The sequence below is a fragment of the Lissotriton helveticus genome, chromosome 8 (assembly GCF_964261635.1).
Source record: "Lissotriton helveticus chromosome 8, aLisHel1.1, whole genome shotgun sequence".
Classification (NCBI taxonomy): Eukaryota; Metazoa; Chordata; class Amphibia; order Caudata; family Salamandridae; genus Lissotriton; species Lissotriton helveticus.
In genome coordinates, this window is record NC_136069.1 from 1,705,342,611 (window position 1) to 1,705,360,566 (window position 17,956).

General features: G+C 43.9%; 1 long non-coding RNA gene across 3 annotated transcripts in view; it reads right to left on the bottom strand.

The window, feature by feature from the left end:
* Nucleotides 1-955: 955 nt before the first annotated feature.
* Nucleotides 956-17,956, bottom strand: part of LOC144773648 (uncharacterized) — a 207,661-nt gene continuing 190,660 nt past the window's right edge. For all 3 annotated transcript variants that reach the window (XR_013600043.1, XR_013600042.1, XR_013600041.1), the window contains one exon: nt 956-1,149. This is a non-coding gene — a long non-coding RNA (uncharacterized LOC144773648). The remainder of the gene's footprint in view (nt 1,150-17,956) is intronic.

Sequence of the window (17,956 nt, forward strand, 5' to 3'; positions counted from 1 at the left end):
CCCCTCCCACCCTTCGGACCATGCAACGCAACCTCAGCATCATACTGGACTCATAGCTCACAATGAACCGTCAAATTAATGTGCTTTCCTCAGCCGGCTTCCACACGCTCCGCTTGCTTCGAAAGACATTCAGATGGATCCTCACAGAATCAAGAAATCACCAGAAGACTCAACTACAGCAACGCACTCTACACCGGCGTCAACCAGAAACATCTCAAGAAACTACAGAAAGTCCAAAATGCAGCAGCCAGACTGGTCCTTGACATCCCCCGCCACAGCCACAACACCCAACTCCTCCGACAACTCCACAGGCTCCCAGTCAACAAGAGAATCACCTTCAAGCTCCTCGCACATGTCTAAAAAGCTCTCCACAATGAAGGACCAGCATACCTGAACCACTGCCTGGCATTCCACGTACCCGCCAGACACCTCTGTTCCACCCAACTTGCCCTAGCCTCCGTCCCCAGGATCCACAAGACCAGAACCAGAGGAAGATTGTTCTCCTTCCTTGTCACAAAGACCTGGAACACCCTGCCCCTCCACCTCAGGCAATCTGCGTCACTGACCCAATTCAAGAAGGCCCTCAAGACCTAGCTCTTCGAATGATCCTACACCCGGAAGGACCAGCAGCCCCCACCCCCCCAGTGACTGGAGGACCTCACGGGTGAGTAACTGCGCTATACAAGCCCCTGATTGTTTGACTTCACCAATAACAATATAAGAATTTAAATATAAACTTAGAAATGTTGTAATATTGTTTCTGTTCTATGTATTTTGAATAATTTATTTTCAAGTTGTATTTTCATATGAAAATATTATATACTTCTCACCCAAGCCCACAAGACCCTTCACAACAACGGTATGCATCATGAATGCGTAGGTTATGAATTTATGAAGATTTTTGTAGTCAACGCATGAAACTATCTGCAATATATTAAAGAGCAGGATTCTGATATTAAAAGAAATCTCTTTATTTTTCCTGTTATGCGTCAGTGTACGAAGCAATATCATAAATGACACGTTGTGACAAAAAGCATCCGCAAACAATGCCGCAACTGCTCTATCCTCAATTGGCGCGAAGAGAGAAGAGCCAGGGCCTGGTGGACATCATCGAATGTTGAGACCCTGGATGCAGATGATCCTATTAATCTGAAAAACAAGGATACAATTCAATAAAAGGCCATGCATGATTGTAAGCAAAGTTAAGGATCAATGAGGCACAACAAAGTAATCTGCATAAGAACGGTTAACCTGGCCAATGTTGAACCTTGACCAGAAGCTCTTGACTAGTTTAGAAGTGTACTGAAAAAATCTCCAATTCAGTCTGCCACATATTCACAAGGGATTCCTGGTAGCAACAAATAGATTTACTGTTGTGGATTCCTCCACTATGAATGGAGAGACACCCGCAGTCATAAATCCCACTAAGGGGAACTCTAATATCACCCCCTCCCTCCCTCCAAAGGGCCAGAGATTTATTTGAGCCAAGGGCTGGATCACACTCAGTTTTGATGGGGTGTGGGAGAAGTGCTTTCTCCGATGGCAATATGTTTTACTGAAGAACGTAGGAAAATATAAAAATATATATGTTTGCACAGCGGGTCCCATTACACCTTTGCCTAAATCTATGCTTTGAAGATTTCCATGTAGAGGAAATAGGAGCACAGATACCATGTGATGTTCTCAGTAGTTTATTAAACACACAAAAGATGATGGGAGACATGCTTTCAAAGTGTATGACCACTGACACTCACTAGCATTCTAATCCAGCATTCTTTTTACGCCCCCATCTTGCCATCTTAGGTAGCAGGATATGCAATAGTTAAGTCAATCTTTATTACGGCCAACATGGCCCAGTAAGTGCATAAAATGAGTAACAGCAATGTTAAAATGACATGTTAAAAACACTGTGATAAAAGTAATGATAAAAATCCTGTACAGAAGTTAAAAAATCCATATTAAATAAGTTCTTTCATCGTTAGTTATATGCCATATTTTTCGAGTTCACAAGCTATTCTCCCCATTGTTCTTATCAGTAATAGGCCATAAAATCTAATTAAAAAATAATTGCAATATGAAATAGTGAACAAAAACTTTAAAGGAGGGCCCAAGGGGTTTTGAGATTACTGACCCTTAAGTGTCCTATCCCCCAATCTACATGTGCTAAAGAACAAAAGGGACACTAGTGGTCAAACAGTATGTGGCTGAGGAAAAACAGAGTGGCATAGGCTGTGTCTTATGTATGTGGAACCACAGTGTACAGTGTACAGAAAACCCATCAGCCCACCCAATGGCGGAGCATCATCATCTGGGATTTTTTGTAAAAGAAAACTGGTAACTCATCCAGGAGTCCCACTAGTTGTTTATCGTGGGACATCCAAGGAAGGATCCGCCAGTGGTGTACAATAACCAAAGATTGAGACGCGGTGGTGCTGAAAAATAAATTGCAGTGTTGAAAAAGGAGAAAAGGTGAAAACTAAAATGTACTATTATAATGCCAGAAGAACCAATTTATTAAGCGGTCATCATAATGTAAAGATTAAAAATAGTGTTAGGATAGTAAAAATAGATGGTAACTATCCAATGATGTTTGAATAGGTCGACATGTTTCAGCCAATCAAGGAAGATAGGTAGTCCAGTGGCTTTCTTCAGGACCAAATACTAAAACACTACAGCAAATATGTGAAGAAAATATATAATAATGAAAGTAAATAATCAGAGAGACCCTACCATTTGACGGTGTTCCAAAATCTGGAACTGGTGTCTGAGAGATAATTCGGTTCCTGTAAAATCATGTATATATATATATATATATTCAAAACTGAATCCTGACCGCCAAACGTGGCGGAAACAGCAGGCGTGGACCTCTTCAACAAGCAGCAGTGTTTAAACACGAACCAAAGCCACAGCAAACAAAGGTGTTTTCAAAAATCCATTTTAATTGCAAAAGAATGTAAGAGCCAGTGCCCTCCCTGACGCGTTTCGCTCCGCAAGCGGAGCTTGATCACATGACGCGTCAGGAGTAGGACGTGCATTAAATTGACATTAAAAGCCCAAGCGCCTAAAGAAACAGGACGCAAGGGTGGCATGAAAGCAAATGAACGTTAAATCAACATTCAAAACATTATTACACTCAAAATTGTTTGTTTACATAAATGAGAGCTGGGGGGCACAAAATCACTGCATAGTGCACAGAAAATTATAACTCGAGTTGGTGTGTATCAGTATAGCAATAGTAATAAAGCCTCAAAACCAAATTAGATCTCAATACTTTAACCTAGGGACTTAGATGATTAAAGTACCAAACGAAACATATATATCACAAGACCAGCATCAAAAATGATAAAAAATCAAAAAATGATAAACAGATCAATATGTGAAAACAATTCATTGCCAGTGCAATCATGATGGTCTATTTAATCTCAGTCCAAAGGTATTAATAATATTCTCGCTCAAACCAATTCATAATTTTTCTTATCATGCATGCCCCCTCAAAAGAGTGAATACAAAAAGTGCCTTCGTGCTAAAGTGCCAATGCTTAAAATTCATTGCGTAATACAATGAAAAACTTTGATAATGTCAGCGGAAGAACCATTATGAAGACCCACCCATAATACTATGCAAAAAATACAACAAACAGATTCATTTTCTTTAGTCATTTTTAGAACTATTTAGATTCAGGTCAGATGGACAATATGTCAATAAACCTCATAGAAAGTGGTGTAATTCATCAAAGGCATTAAGCCCATTTGGGGCCCGGGTGTCAAGTAATAAAATGAAAAAAGCCTCTTTTTGACACAACAGTTTTTCACGATCCCCCCCTCTGCCTGGGTTGGCCACCGAACACAGCAAAGTGTACTTTAGATCTTTTAATTTTTTATCATGTACTGCTTTGAAGTGACGAGCCACCGGATAAGTCATATCCGAGTTAACAATGGCTCGGATATGTTGCAGGATACGCAGATGTGCAGGGAGTTTAGTGCTCCCAATATAGGATAAAGAGCATGTGCAGGTAAGTTGGTATACTACATATTCGCTGCGACATGTCAGATGTTCTTTTATGGGGATCAACTTATCATTGAAAGCCGAGGTGTAGTGGGTTCCATTCTCAGCAAATGTACAGGCACGACACGACGTGCATCTAAAAAAACCTAATTTGTTTAACCAATTGGTTTTAGGTGGCAGTTCTGGCTGTGTTCTGTCTAATGCGTCTTTCATAGACGGAGCCCTCCTAACAGTGATAGCCGGTGATTTGGGCAAAAATGGTGCTAAGATGACGTCGGTTAATACAATTGGCCACTCAGATCGAATGATTTGGCTAATTTTAGAGATCTGAGAACAAAAAGTGGTGATAAACCGAACAGAGCCCTGTTCAGTAGTATCCCTCTTCTCCTTATTCCTAGGAGTGAGGAGATCCTCTCGAGACCGAACACCAACTTTGGCCAATGCCTGATCGAGAATGGCTCCACTATAACCCCGCCTCAGAAATCTAATCCTAGATTCCCTTAGACACTGTTCCAAGCTGTCAGGGCTACTGCAAATTCTTTTTATTCTGATGAATTCACCCAAGGGTATGCTGTTGATAGTATGGATTTGGTGAGCACTGCGGGCATGCAAGATGGAATTGCCCGCAGTGCTTTTTTATATATAACCTACTGGCGGTCGCCAGTAGGTAGTTATAGTTAGGATTATTTTCAATGCAAAATCTCAACATTCTATTGTGAAAAACTTTGGCGCCGGTTGAGGAATCATCCTGAAAATTCTCAAATTTGCCTCGCGGCGCTCCGGTCCTTCCCTGAAGGTTTGGGGGGGATTCGTGAAGCGGGGGCCGAGATAAAAGGGGTGTCCCAAAACGTGTTTTCCCCATGTTAATTTCCATAGGGCGGTCAACCTCACTTTTAGCCCGAACGGCTGAATGGATTTCCACCAAACTTGGCAAAATTGTAGGGACTGGTACCCCGATGTGCCTTTGCTATGTCTCAAGATATATGCTCCAGTGGTTTTTACGAAAATTAATTTTGAAAAAATATATATTGGGCTACATTGGGCTATATTACCTACTGGCGGTCGCCAGTAGGTATATATAGTTAGGATTTTTTCTCTATGGGTTTTTTGAAAATTCTATGTCTAATAACTTTGGGGTTTGTGGACGGAATTGGCTGAAATTTTCAGGAAAATGGCACATTTTGTTTCTGAGCAGCCCCTGAAAATTGGGGGGGGTTCGTCCAGGGGGGGGGGTCGAGAAAAAAGGGGGGTCCCAAAACGTGTTTTTAACATTGAGTTTTCCATAGGGCGGTTGGCCTCACTTTTAGCCCGAACGGCTGAATGGATTTGCACGAAACTTGGCAAAATTGCCCCAGGAGGCAATGATGTGGCAACAGCTAGCAAATTACTCAATGACCGCATCACTGCTGCTCTGGACTGCGAAGCCCCATTAGGCCGGCCAACAAAAAATGCCCACAGACATAGAACTGCTCCCTGGTTTAGCGATGTGTTGCGCTGCGCCAAAAGGGAATGTAAAAGAGCAGAGAGACAATGGAGAGTGGCTTACGACGACCGGTTGAAAGAGGCCTATCTCATTAAGAGGCGCACCTATCATAATAAAATCCGGATAGAGAAAGCCACATATTATGCAGACAGAATTCAGGGGGCAGAGAACTCTGCCAGGGAACTGTTCAGTATATATAAATCTTTGGCCACTCTTAAAACCTCTACTCAAGAGGATGATTACTCAGTAGCAGCTTGCAACCGCATTGCTAGCTACTTTGGAGATAAAGTGTCCAAAATTTATTCTGCTTTTCCCGAAATTCCTCCTGCAGCGGAAGAGCCTGCAGACCTAGCAGAGATGGAAGACGATCAAAATCTGCTTCTCAACTTCACCACCCCCTCACAGGCAGAGCTAGTCAAAATCTGTAGATCTGTTAAATCCGGTTCCCCCCGTGACCCTGCATCCCCAAAAAGGTTGAGTGACAGTCTGGAGACCCTTGAACCCTATATCAGGCACGTGCTGGATGTCTCTTTCCGATCCAGTTCTATACCTGAGGACTGGAAACAGGCTGTGGTGCTTCCCCTCCGCAAGAAGCCTAATATTAGCTTTGAGAAGCTGGACAACCTACGCCCCATCTCTCTGCTGCCTTATTTTTCCAAGGTAGCGGAGAAGGTGGTAAACAAACAGCTTATGAAGTATGTGGAGGAAGGCAACATTCTTCACCCTACCCAATTCGGGTTTCGGCCCCGTCATTCTACGGAATCTGCCCTTCTTAGGGCCACCGAATCCCTCAGACAGGGTGCAGACGAGGGACAAACCATGGCTCTAATTCTATTAGATCTCAGTGCTGCATTCGACACTGTAGCACATTCCATCTTGCTACAGTGTCTGAACAAAGGAGGGGTGAGAGGAGCAGCATTGAAATGGATTTATTCATTTCTCACTGGCCGAGGCTTCCAAGTGAGGCAGGGCGACCACTACTCTGAGCGAATTTCTTTGGACCAGGGGGTGCCGCAGGGCTCGTCCCTGAGTCCAACACTTTTCAATCTTTATGTCGCTCCTATCGCCACCTTAGTAGAGAGTCACGGCCTCCGCTTGGTGTCTTATGCCGACGACACGCAGTTGGTGATCTCCCTGTCGCGTGCACCCAGTCTCTCGGCGGACATCTTCAGAGCTTGCATGCAAGATCTAGCTGCCTGGATGTCCGCCAACTGCCTCAAGCTCAACGGAGGCAAGACTGAGGTGTTGGTCGTGGGGGGCTGCCAATCAGCGTGGACGTCGGCATGGTGGCCATCCTGCCTAGGCCCAACACCCTCTCCGTGCCAGAAAGCAAAGAATCTGGGCATCTGGTTTGACACCGACCTCTCCTTTGGCCCCCAGATTAATCAGGTGGTTGGATCATGTTTTGGGACCCTTAAAAGTCTCAGGAAGACTTTGAAGTTTTTACCTGTGAGAGCCCGACAAACCCTGGTGCATGCACTAGTCACATCAAAGATGGACTATGGCAATCTTCTCTATTTAGGGACTTTGGAGAAGAACCTCAACCGCCTACAGGTCCTACAGAATGCCGCTGCCCGCTTAGTGCTTAAACTACCCAGACGAGCTGCATCGGCCGCGGCCCTCCGATCTCTGCATTGGCTTCCGGTCAGAAGCAGGGTAGAATTTAAAGCTCTATGTACGTGCCATCGGATCATCAACGGGAGATCCCCTCTTCCCCTGCAGGGACTTCTGACTACTTATGAGCCGTCCCGCTCGTTGAGATCCTCTGGCTCTGGACTCCTGGTCGTTCCCAAGGTGTCTAGAGCTCGAATGGGCGGAAGATCTTTCAGGTACCTTGCAGCCTCAAGATGGAACAAACTACCCATGGCACTGAGATTAGAGCCATCAGAATCAATTTTCAGAGTCAAACTTAAAACTGCACTATTTGCCCAGTAAGGTACGCCGCTTCTATAGGTTCCAGTAAGAGTTGCTCCTCAGCGCGGGGACACGCCGTTGTGCGTCACCAAGCGCTTTACAAAACCCCCTAAATAGAAATAGAAATAGAAAATTGTAGGGACTGGTAGCCCGATGTGCCTTTTGTAGGTCTCAATATATGTGCTACAGTGGATTTTGAGAAATTAACGTTTAAAAAAAGATATATATCTGTAACAGCGGACCGGGCAGCGCTCCAGGACGCGTACTTTTCGCGCAACGGAGCTTTGTGAAGCGAAGCTGATTGGTTCTCCGGCGTCTGTCAACATTCCAAACAGTCCGTAGCGGCCGCCATCTTGTCTCTCGGTAGGATAGAGAAACAAGAGGAGGCCAAAGCGAAGGGGCAAATGACCATAAGGGGGAATAGTAGATCCTCGCTGACCCCCTAGGTTTGATGTGGAGGTTTTAAAAGGGCCCCGCGGGGCAAAAAAAAAAAATAATAATAATAAAACGGCTGAATGGATTTGCACGAAACTTGGCAAAATTGTAGGGACTGGTAGCCCGATGTGCCTTTGCTAGGTCTCAATATATGTGCTTCAGTGGATTTTGAGAAATTAACGTTCAAAAAAAGATATATATCTGTAACAGCGCTCCGCTTCGCGGAGATAAAATTATATCTGTATTACCTAGCTGTTGCTAACACCAGTTAGCGACGGCTAGTAGGAGATAGCGACCATCTTGGGCCCCACTTTGCATGTGAGTGATATTTATCACTAATGACATGCAAAGTGGGCATGCCAAGATGTTAGCGACTGGAAACAGTCGCTAACATCGCTATCTCCTATTATCAACTTTTGGAAATATTCGAGATAAGCGCGAATATCTCCAAAAAGTAACAGCTGCCCTGAGCAGTTCTTAGCCAAGTTATCCAATGGGAGGTGGATAACATGGCTAAGAGCATTAGCTCGGTAATGCATGAATATCGCTGAGTTTTCAGCGATATTAATGCATTGCGGTCATTTTTTATCGTATTTGCGATAAACCTTGATAATAGCAAGGTTTATCTGCGATAATTTCTGACGGTAAAAAAATCTTTGCAATGCATCGTTAGGGATAAATATCGCTTAACTTTGGTAATATGCCCCAACGTCTGTTAACGTTCGATTCGAAGGAAATCAGGAAGTGTTGAAAAACATTGTCTGCGCCATCTTGTCTTTTTTCAAATGCCACACTTTTGTCGTGCACGGCAGCCATTTTAGGTGCCTTGACCAGACCCACTCTGTGCACGCTGTCGATCCGTAGCATGGCTCCCCACCCTCGCAAGCATCTCACCCAGGTAGTGGTCACCCCCGCTCTCTGTCTTATGCATGGGTAATAAACCTCCCCCATCTGCGCTGCTCTTCCCTGAGAATCACACGCTGTGCCCGCCCGACACCTCCCTTTCGCCCTATTCACTACTGCACCCTCTGACACTCCTTTTCCTCTGTGTCCGATTGTCCAGGCCGGTCCTAGGCTATCAGCTAGCCCTGCAGATGTAGTTTATGGCCACAGCTGTAAAGAATCACCCCTCTTCAAAGGAGTTATAGTAGATCAAGGCCCACACTCGATGGGATCCGTCACAGCAGAAGCGTTGCTATTATCTGAAAACCATCCTGTATTGTGATTGGGGAGGGGACCGAGCGTGAAGCGGAAGATTCCAGGGATGACTCTTTGTACATCAAGGTTTTTACAATTATGTGTCACATTAAAAATATATAGCACTCCGACAAAGTAGTAAGATTATAAAACTTTAATAATTTATAAATATATACAAGAAAACAAAAATAGTAATAACATATAAACATTTTTAGGGAAAAACAACGAAGTAGCGGTCGGCTGTGCGAATAGTCCCAACGCAGCACAACGTCCAGATTTCCGGCGTGGGGCGTCGCGGGGGGTGGGTCATCAGTAGCAAACTGTTGTGCGAATAGTTCCAAGGCAGCAGAACGCGCCGAAATCTAGATGACACGAAAGTGATGTCTAGTAAGTTGCCACCCAGCAAATAACGGCGTGGGGCGTCGCGGGGGGTGGGTCATCAGTAGCAAACTGTTGTGCGAATAGTTCCAAGGCAGCAGAACGATGGCACCAAGGTGATGTCCAGTAAGTTGCCGCACTGGTTTTGGTATCCTACAATGCTGCTCCGAATAACGGCGTGGGGCGCCCCGGGGGAGGCGGCGTGAACGGGCCTCTCCAGGTGGAGTGTCATCTGTTGTAGTGGGGCGCCCCTTTACCGTTTCAGTTGCCATTCCGTCCGTTTTTGGTCCACTGTGTCAAAAGCCGCAATTCAGCTGAGTTGCGCCCACTCTTGCGGTGCAGCGATAGGCGGCTGTCACAGGACTCTCAAAATGGCGGCAGGCTCTTTCCTTTTTGGGCCTGGTCCACTGAAATGGCCCTGGGACACCTTGGAAATCGGACGCTTGTCTGCTAGATCTTGGACCCCATTCTCGAAAGCGTCCCCTCCGCCTTGAGAATTCATCAAAAGTTTTGGGGGCCCCGACTCCTGCAGGCTTCTGGTGGGGAGCGGCTGCCATGATTGCTCGCGGAATGACCACGACGGAGCTACGAGATGGTGGTGCTCTCATGCTGACGCCAGTTTAGTCTGAAACATCCAGAAACAAGGTGGGGCTTTCATCGTTTGGGAAAAAAAAAAAGTTTTCATCCAATGAAAAGTGTTGTTTTTAGGTCATATGATCAAGCCTTCCATCATTAGGAAACCAAAAGTAAAATGAACCAATGAAAAGATTTATAAACAAGTCACATGACCTGTTATGCGGCATAGGGTATAAAATGCGGAGAAAATACGTTGGCACGTGAGGCGGCGTCAGTAGCGGACCGATGTGCGAATAGGCCGAAGCAATACAACGCGCCAAGATCCGGATGGCACCGAGGTGGTGTCCAGCAAGTTGCAGCACTGGTGTGGCCATCCTACAATGCTGAAAGTCGGCGTGGGGCGCCCCGTTGGCCTGTGAGATGGCGTCAGTAGCGGACCGATGTGCGAATAGGCCGAAGGCAGCACAACGCGCCAAGATCCGGATGGCACCGAGGTGGTGTCTAGTAAGTTGTCGCACTTCTGTGGCCATCCTACAATGTTGAAAGTCGGCGTGGGGCGCCCCGTTGGCCTGTGAGATGGCGTCAGTAGCGGACCGATGTGGGAATGGGGCCAAAGGCAGCGCAACAATATTTTCTGACTGACACCACAAGGCGCTGAGATGCCAAGATCCGGATGGCACCGAGGTGATGTCTAAGTTGCGGACTGATGTGCGAATGGGGCCAAAGGCAGCGTAACAATATTTTTTGTATGGAAGATACCACTAGGCGTTGAGATGCCAAGATTCGGATGGCACCGAGGTGATGTCTAGCAAGTTGCTGTACTGGTGTGGTCATCCTACAATGCTGAAACTCGGCGTGGGTCGCCCCATTAGCCTGTGAGATGGCGTCAGTAGCGGACCGATGTGCGAATAGGCCGAAGGCAGCACAACGCGCCAAGATCCGGATGTCACCGTGGTGGTTTCATAGTTGAGAGGCACTTCATCTGCAGTGGGGCGCCGAGATCCGGATGGCACCGAGGTGATGTCTAGCAAGTTGCTGTACTGGTGTGGTCATTCTACAATGCTGAAAGTCGGCGTGGGGCGCCCCATTAGCCTGTGAGATGGTGTCAGTAGCGGACTGATGTGCGAATGGGGCCAAAGGCAGCGCAACAATATTTTCTGAAGAGAAGACACCAAAAGGTGCTGACATTCCAAGATCCGGATGGCACCGAGGTGGTGTCTAGCAAGCTATGCAGTTGAGTTGTGTGCGCACTTGCGGCGAATAGGTCGAAGGCAGCATAACAATGTTTTTTGAATAGAAGACACCACAAGGCGTTGAGATTCGGTTACCACCGAGGTGATGTCTAGCAAGTTGCCGCACTGGTGTGGCCATCCTACAATACTGCTCCGAATAACGGCGTGGGGTGCCCGAAGGGGGGGGAGCCGGCGTGAATGGGCCTTCCTAGGTGGAGGCTCGTCTGCTGTAGTGGGGCGCCCCTTTACCGTTTCAGTTGCCATTCAGCTGAGTTTCGGCTGCTCTTGATGCTACAGCGATAGGCGGCTGCAAGAGGACTCTCAAAATGGCGGCCTGTTCTTTGGATTTGGGCCTGGTCCACTAAAATGGCCCTGGGACACCTTAGAACTCGGACGCTCGATTTTTTTTTCCTTTCCTGTACATGCAAAAAAAGGTAAATGCCCGGTACGTTACACGCTTCATCTGCCACGATGAACTCTCCAGAGGAACCGAAAAAAAATATAGTTGTGGTAACTATACCATGCATCGTCATATGGAGAGGTGGCACCAATTAATTATAGTGCTGCATAAAAGAGAGATTTGGAGGAGAACCCCTGACCTGCTAGTACATTCATCAAAGAAGTGGCACTGAGAGCTTCAGAGGCAAGGGAAACGGTCCCAAATATTTAGAAGAACTTTGGAAAGATTAAAATGACATGTTTAGATTGTGGCAAATTAATTTCATGTGGACAGATGAGTGTTACTCTAATAAATACAGCATATGAACATCATCATAGTCGATGGTTGGTAGAGACATTTTGACTATATCCTGGACCTGCCCGTCCTCGCCCAAAATGGCGCCGGAATAAATGGGACTCGTAACTCCTTGTTGTGTACTGGTTGCAGAACCTTGAAATGACGAGATACGTATGCAGTTTTGAAGCACATGGCGGGCGGGGACGAGAATTGATTGACTATTTCGACATCCCTATTGATATTAAGTTCTGATGTGTTATTGATTACTGTACTGTTGAAAGTTCGAATTAACGTCACCCATGGTACTTGCCCGCAAATGTATATCTAGATAATTTTATTGTAACTGGCCCTGTCGTATTTTAATTATAAAATGTACGTCCACCGATTCCGTAAGTGTTAGACACCTTAGTTCTTGCAACCTAATGGCCCGCCCGTTACGTTCCTCTACAGTGTAAATGTCTATTCATCATATACGATTACAGTTTGCTCTGTGGCAGGCCCACGTGGTTATAGGCTCGTATTTGTATAATGAAATTTTCACAATAAAGGTTTTTAAAAGAAAACATGGTAGTAGTATATACATTGGTAAAGTTTTTAATAATAGTGACTGTTTTAGAATAATTAAAAGGCAAGTGAAATAAAGCAGACCAATTACATGAAGGGTAAAAGGTATAATACGAAGGAACGCAGTAAAGATAAATGGTCAAGGGCTGTTGTGTTTTCTATTCCTGCAACATAAAGTGATCGATAAGAATCTCATATTCAGGCGTATCGGCGACTAAGACAGCAGGTCGACCCTCTTTTGCTCAACGGCTCCGTCATGGGACGAAGAAACGCTCTTTTTCTCGAAAAAAGAATATATTTTACTTGCAGGACAGTTGTAAAATTTCCGGGAAAGTACATTAGCCTGGAACATTATAACATATATTTAAGAAAAAATAATGTTCGGAAGTAATGAAAAGCGTAATTTTTAGGTCATATGACCAAGTCTTTCATCATTACAATAAGAAAAGTAAAATAAACCAATGAAAAGTTTTATTAACAAGTCACATGACTTGTTATGCTTACGTTACGCACTGCGCGCCCCGGATGACTTCCGGATGCGCTAACGCGGCGCGTCATATGACGCATTACGCGACAACGCAGGTACAGAATATAGTCAAAATGTCTCCACCAACCAGCGGTCGGAACACAACCCCTTTCAGCAGGCTAAATAGTTCTGTTAAATGACAACAGAAGGGACAGGCAACAAGAACCATCAGTCAAAGAGGGGAGGGCTAGTTCTTCTCTACCGGGTTACATTGGGGCGCTACCGGAACTGATCGAATTGGTAGTCTACAGTGTTTCTGGATGTTTCAGACTGAAGCTGGGGTTAGCATGAGAGCAGCACCATTTCGTAGCTCCGTCGTGGTCATTCCGCAACCAATCATGGCAGCCGTTCTTTATCGTTATTTTGGGCGGGGTGGGTGGCGGAGCCGAGCTGTTTTGCAGCCATCATTGTGTGGAGTTCAGTTCATCTCACTAGTTTTGTATTTGTCATGAGGGGTTGTTCCTAATGTTTCTATTTTAGCGAGGTCAAAAAGAGATCCCATTAGTGGCCTACTGATTTTGCTCGATTCCTTTTCTTTTTTTTTTACACGATTTTTCGTTATCTGCAAAGACTAAACAGAGTATTGCGACTCTGTGTTTGTTTGTAAATAGAGAATGAACCAAAGAGAACTAATTCTAAAACAGTAAATACTTGGATAACAATCAATCAAATGGAGAGAGAAGCAGGCACGACGGATTACAACGGGGGCAAAGGCCTGCGTTAACTACCTTTCACTATCTGCAAAGAGAGTACTCCTAATAGAAATGAGGGGGGGGGGCACCATTCAAAGCAGATCAGTGTGCATAAACACGAAAATGTTTTCACTTACCACGTACTTGACATTCGACAGCTTATGATATTTGCTATTAAAAAACCATTGAAATTCACTGAAAAAACCATAGGTTATAGACCATATATAGTTAGGAATTAGCATTTACAAAACCTTGAAAATTCACTGAAAAAACCATAGGTGTTAGACCATATATAGTTAGGAATTAGCATTTAAAAAACCTTATTTTACTCACACAAAACCATTGAAATTCCATATATAGTTAGTTGCACTAACTATATATCGCGCACCCGCAATCCACTGCTGATCATGTCACATATTACATCATTCATGACATGGTCAGTGACATCACTGATGACATCACTGATGACATCTCAAATGACATCACTGATGACATCACTGATGACATCTCATTTGACATCATTCTTGTGCTAATACGATAAACCTCTTCAGACTCTAATATAACCTTAGATACACTCAGTGTATACAGACACTCACACACTGCCACTCATCCATGGAGTTACTCACACACCCAGTCAGTCATGCAAAGAAACAATCTCACCTCCATTTCTTCAACTATACAGTTAAACACACCTTACTTATTGAAACATATACTAACACATATTTACTCTCTTATGCAATCCCTGATACAAGTTCACAATGATCGATACAACCACTCACTCATTCAGTGGCTCTCATGCACAGTTATTTATATATGCCAACTCTCACATGTACTGTGTTTTACATATGTACTTACTATGACATGTAGCATTGAGATATCCATTCACTCATCAATACACTCATGCACACAGTCAACTGCCCATGTAGCTGTTTCCACATGCACTTTTGAACTCATACACCTAGTGAATAAACTGCTCACACATCTATGCACAGAGTCACACACCTTCCAGCCACCCCCACACAAACTCAATCTCCCATAGAAATACTTGGGCAACCAATTAATAACACATATAGCCTCTCGTATAGCTAATGATCAACACATGCAGCAGTTTACATCACAACAGACATAATGATGCACAAATTAAGACAGTTTAGTCACTAACCCATGCATTCAGTGAGACACATTTAATCACTCACTCATACAGTCAGTCACGCACCTACTAAATCCTTCATCCAGACACTTATACATCCACTCATTCTTCAATATCTAAGACATATTTTAACTTTACAGAAACATACAGTCACTGGATGTTGTCATCAGTGATGTCATCAGTGATGTCATTTGAGATGTCATCAGTGATGTCACTGACCATGTCATGAATGATGTAATATGTGACATGATCAGCAGTGGATTGCGGGTGCGCGATATATAGTTAGTGCAACTAACTATATATGGAATTTCAATGGTTTTGTGTGAGTAAAATAAGGTTTTTTAAATGCTAATTCCTAACTATATATGGTCTATAACCTATGGTTTTTTCAGTGAATATATATATATATATATGTTAGAGCCCAAATGTAGCCCAATGTAGCCCAAAGATGGCCACCAGAGACAAAAAAAACAAATGTAGCCCAAATATCAGCCAGATGTAGCCCAACTATAGCCCAATGACAGAATGTCCCAGAGTGTTCTAAAGAACAACTAGAACGCTAACAGTCTTACTTATGACAAAAGTATGGCACACCTGAAGTCATCTTGATTGGAATAAAGTGGTAACACTTCATACATATAATTTGAAAAGGAACAAAATGAGGGGTTTCATGTTGCCATAGAAATTGTATATATATATATATATATATATATATATATATATATATATATATTCACTGAAAAAACCATAGGTTTCACACCAGTTATAGTTAGGTGGAAATTTTACTCGCATAAAACCATTGAAATTCCCACGTTATAGTTAGTTGGACTCACTATAACTTACGTGTGAAATGCACTGCTGATTACGTCACATATTACATCACTCATGACATGGTCAGTGACACTCATGACATCACTGATGACATCTCAAATGACATCACTGATGACAACATCCTTGTGACAAAGTGGCAGACCTCCTATCAGCATAAAATAACCTTTGACACACACATTCAAAAATAGAAACTAACATTTTCTTAAAAAAGGAGAAACCAATACCAATTACAACAACTTATTAGGTAATTCCAACATCTACATACACATCCACTCATTCACCAACAGTTCTATATAGTCACTCATGCATGTACTTACTCATCATATGTACTCATACACCTATACATCCTGTTACACACTAATACTCAATATAGTTACTCACACACAAATTCACACATGCAAATAAACTATCAAAAAACCATTTACTTGATTATACTGCTATATACACACCACTACACATACTTCTACAGAAACGGAAACATATTTACTCTCTTAAACAATCAACTATAAAAACACATACTCACTAACCCACCCATACACACAATCATCCACCCATACAGTCTTGCACACATGCTGTCTTCAAAATACATACAAATAGTGAGTCACTCATTCATGCATCTGTGCTTGAAGTAATATCCCCCACCGAACCATACAGACACTGATACTGATACTCAAAAAAAAAACTAATAACCCATATACACACTCATGTAGCTACTCACCAACCCATGCAGCCACTTATACACAAAGTGAGACACAGATACAGATATTTAAATATTTAAACATTACTCGCTAATATATGTATTCACTAAGATACATTTAATAAGTCAGTTAACCAATCAATTTTACACAAAAAAACATCCATTTAGACATTTATTTACCCATTTATTCTTCCATCAACCTTTAGATATACATATATAAAAAATATTTATTTTTCAGAAAGATACACATTCACTGGATGATGTCATCAGTGATGTCATTTGAGATGTCATCAGTGATGTCACTGACCAGGTCATGAGTGATGTAATATGTGACGTCATCAGCAGTGCATTGCACGTGCAAGTTATAGTGAGTCCAACTAACTAGAACGTGGGAATTTCAATGGTTGAAACTATATCTAAAGGTTGATGGAAGAATAAGTGAGCAAGGGCGGCCACGCCCGAAACGCGTCTGTTCGATGTTCTATGATTTGCACCCCCGCACTTTATGATTAAATAAACAATGATGACTTGAAGACTGGGCTTGGAACGTCATTTCGTGTCCGTGCACTGGAGAAAGTGATTGGGAGGTTTCTTTGCACCGAAACCGGTTGGAGCGCTATATATATATATCCTACTGGCGGTCGCCAGTAGGTAGTTATAGTTAGGATTATTTTCAATGCAAAATCTCAACATTCTATTGTGAATAACTTTGGCGCCGGTTGAGGAATCTGCCTGAATATTTCCTCATATTTGCCTCGCGGCACCCCGGTCCTTCCGCTACAAAAGGTATAACGCTCCGACTTTAATGACTGTTCCTGAATCCCTACACTCTCCCCCTACTCAAGGGATAACAAGACATTCTAATCTGCTTGAAATCAGGAAACCCACCGAAGGGTCTGTTGACATTTGCGCCTCGGACTACAACAACCATCAATCCTGGTGGTTTAACATGCTTTAGCCACGCCCACTTAGGGCGGCACTGTCCAAACGAAATAAAGTTGGATTTCAAAGGTGCAACCACAGCCTGTTTTCTGCGTCAGCCCCATGAAGAAGAGGTGTTGGCCTCGATACGCGTTGGGCGCATGATGGATGTATAACTGAAAGGAGAAGTGGGGATTCCAGGGCACGAGGTGACATATAGCTGGAAGGCACAGCGCGTTATGGGTGACTGCTGAAAGCGCAGGTGCGCTCTTTGCTCGACTTGTATACACACGGCTGCCCCTGGCCATGCAGCAGAGCACCATCCCTGGCTGGAACGAATGGGACACACAGCACAGAGAGGCCTGAGCGTTGCACTTAGCTTCGCTACAAAAGGTAAAACCCTCCGACTTTAATGACTGTTCCTGAATCCCTACACTCTCCCCCTACTCAAGGGATAACAATACATTCTAATCTGCTTGAAATCAGGAAACCCACCGAAGGGTCTGTTGACATTTGCGCCTCGGACTACAACAACCATCAATCCTGGTGGTTTAACATGCTTTAGCCACGCCCACTTAGGGCGGCACTGTCCAAACGAAATAAAGTTGGATTTCAAAGG